Source organism: Frankliniella occidentalis, unplaced genomic scaffold (assembly GCF_000697945.3).
Source record: "Frankliniella occidentalis isolate FOCC.00 unplaced genomic scaffold, Focc_3.1 Scaffold107, whole genome shotgun sequence".
Taxonomy (NCBI): Eukaryota; Metazoa; Arthropoda; class Insecta; order Thysanoptera; family Thripidae; genus Frankliniella; species Frankliniella occidentalis.
In genome coordinates this window covers 95,650-98,946 of record NW_026267236.1, presented here as the reverse complement: position 1 = coordinate 98,946, position 3,297 = coordinate 95,650, and positions in this window count along the sequence as shown.

Genomic DNA, 3,297 nt, shown 5'->3' with positions numbered 1-3,297 from the left:
ACATCCACCCGGGAGCGGGAGCCAGGGGAGTTGGAGAAAGCAAAAACATACAGTAATAACGAACGGAACTGCAGCCAGCGCGGCAGCTGTCCCGCCCAGCGGGCGCTGAGCGGGCGGGGGTGGAGTGGAGGGTGTTCACTTACTTACTCTGGGAGGCCTCTCCTCTCCCTCTCCCGTTCTCTCTCGCGCTCCCTCTCCCACACTCACCTGGGCACCCTGCGGGAGTCCCTACGGGTGACGGGTGCCGCGCGGCGGGGGAGCGCCCAGCAGCACAGCCCAGGCCCAGCGCTGCCCAATTACTATCTCTCTCTCTCTCTCTCCTCCTCATCCCCTTTAGGCGTGCTGTGCCGTTTGCACCCCCGGTACAGTACGAGGCGAGCGGCGCGCTACCCCAAAGAGCACACCGTGACGGCTCCGACGGCAACCCTTTCCGAGTTCGCAGCTCTCGACCCTGTTCTGCTCGTCGCCACCCTGCCCCGCGCCGCGCCACGCCACGCCTCGCTAGATCCCCTCCCCTTCTCCTCCTCCTCCTCGCCGCGCTGAAACATGATTCCGCACGCCACGGTGGAGTTATCATTGCCTAATGTGACGGCCACTCAATGCAGGGACGTTATCTCTCTGCACAATCTTGCGACCGCCACTTTTCATCGCGGAGCTGAGCGGAGCTGCTGAGCTGGCCGGTCAGCCCTCCGGTTGCCTCCGCGCGGCGGCTGCTGCTGCTGCTGCAGGCAGTGTGGTGGTGCTATACCCCCGAGGCAGAATTTGAAAAGGGGCATTTTATTTATGCGATTCATTCTTTCAAGTGCCAGTGGCCATTTATTTTGGAGAGGGATATAGCGACACGCTGCGTATGATTTAAGTTATACCGTGTGGTTGGGTGTCTCTCCACGTTGTTTTCCTTTCTCCTTCTTCTCTTTGGAACGCGCGGCAGGAATAGTCGTTTTTCGCGCTCCCGCTGGCTGTATAGTCAAACAGGGCGTGACGGTTCGACATCGCAGACCATAAGGAGGGTTTTAATTACCCTTACTTTTTTATCGCGCTTAAATAACCGCGAAAAGGCTCTGCCCCCTCCGGCCGCGGTGTTGTGTGGCGACTTAGAACCTCCGGCCCGCCTCCAATTTCTACTTTAGCCCCTACTGGACCTGGCTCCCGGGCCCGGGGAGGGGACATAAGCCGTGTGTGATCCGATTACGAAGGGATCTCGCTTTATAAAATCTCAACGTTTGTTATCATTTCTATCGCGCCAATCTCCCCGCGAGCCACACCCGCCGCAACCGCGACCTCCTCGACTGTCAGGTCAGAGCGGGAGCGCTGGTATGGACAATCGTGAGGTATACACCGAGAAAACCAACGAGCCGATTTTAGAGATTTTAAGTGAATGTTTGAAGTATACTTTTGCACTTGACCGTCCAAGCATAGTCTGCAGTAGATCTGTAGGCTCTAGAACCTTTCCAGGAGAAGTCGCAACACTTCACCCCATGGGTGTTTCCAGGGTTTTACCCGGCACATAATTTTCTACCCCCCCCTCCCCCCACCCACTCTAGCTCTCTAGTTAGTTCATCTTGCAGCTACTCCAGGTAATTTATATTTTAATTATCTGAGAAGAGTCAAACTTCTTGACATTTTCCATTCACTGGATTTGCAGAGTGACACCTCGCTCGCTCTCATGGACCGCAAGCCAGCAAGCCAACGTGTGCGCCGCGCGCTTGAGCGGGCTGTCTGCTTCCAAGCGTGAATTCGAGGTGCATGCGTGTGTCTGTGTGCGTGTGTACGCGCGCGCGTATGCATGTATCCATGCTGGCGAGTGTGAGTGAGTGAGCGAGTGTGTGCGTGTAAGGGAGAGAGTATAAATACAGGTATTACGCCGCTATAAATCTATCAAGCCAGCCACTAGTATCATTAACAGGCATCAATCTTCTCTCTCGTCTCTGCTGCTTGACCGACACCTCCGTCTCTCTCGCTCGTGTGTGCCTGCGCCCCCCCCCCTTTTCCCCTTGCCCACCCCTCCCCCAGCAGCAGTACGTCTCCATTCTGCCAAACGCTTCTTCTGCTTCCCCGGTAGAGAGGAGGAGAGGTCTCTGAAGAGATGGTCGCCAAAGTCGACGACGACGAAGACGGCACCTTTCGGATGCGTCCGGGAAGACGGTACCCGTCGTGCGGTCCGGTCGATACCACAACCAACACCCGTCGCACGCTTCCCCCCGGCCCGGCGGCCCGGCAGCCGCGCGTCCAGATTCCTATCCTGGTCTACTACGGTGAGGGCAAGCGCGCGCGGATTCAAATTTCCCGCCCTGAGATCGGGCCTCGAGCTGCGCCCGCTCCTGTCTCGCAACAACTGGACCCCGCGGGCATACACAACCCGTCGCGTCGCAGAGGAGCGCGCGGCGAGTCCACGACGACGGTGTGCAGTGCAGCCTCTGCTGTGTGTGGGCAGAGAGGGGCGGCGCGGGGCAGCAGAGGCTCACAGACTTGTTTCCGTAATGCGAGAACTGGGCCATCGTTAGGCCGCCTCCCTCCACGACTGCAGAGACAGGAGGCCCGCGGGAGGTACAGGTGGAGCGGTGCGTGGCGGTGTGGACGGTGTGGGTGGCGGAGCACGCGGAGCAGTGGCGGCCGCGGACGCAGAGGAGAGGATGAGCAAACACGGTCAGAAGCTTTTATTGAAATTCGAGGTCTTCATTTCATTTCATGAATTTCAAGGACGGGTAGATGACTTCAATCAATGCCCTTGAATTCCCAGATTATGACTGAAAAACCCTCTGCTTTCAACGGAAAGCCTTGGAATTTTCATCTAATACGCAAGGTTTGGAGCGGTTTGGAATACCAACCATAAATTTTAAGGCTGCACCTTGAAAGCAAAGGTCTGTCAGACGGAGTTTCGGACCTTAGGAACAGATACGATTTTGCACTTTTCTTTTTCAGGTTCCGGTCTCCTTTCAGCGGAATACCCTTCCTTATTAACCTCCCGCGGGCGGCGGGCGGCGGGGCGGGCGCTTCTGTCGCCAAGTTCGTTACAGGTGTCCGGCCTCCGGCCTCCTCCAAGCTGCCCCGCGCCGCGCGAGGCGCACGTGCCGGAGATTGTGTTGCAGGCCCCGTATACTGAGCAGCAAAGAATTTCAGGGGAATTGAGAATTGTGCCTCTGCCTTCTCTGTTGCCAGCAACCCGCTTATTGTTCTCCAAAGATGGGTATAACGTCTCCCTGCAGGTGGAACCATCATGCAGACACACGTAAAGCGTTATCACCCTGAAACTTTTCCCTTCGCCCTTCCTCCCTATCATCGCCCCCCCCCCCCCCC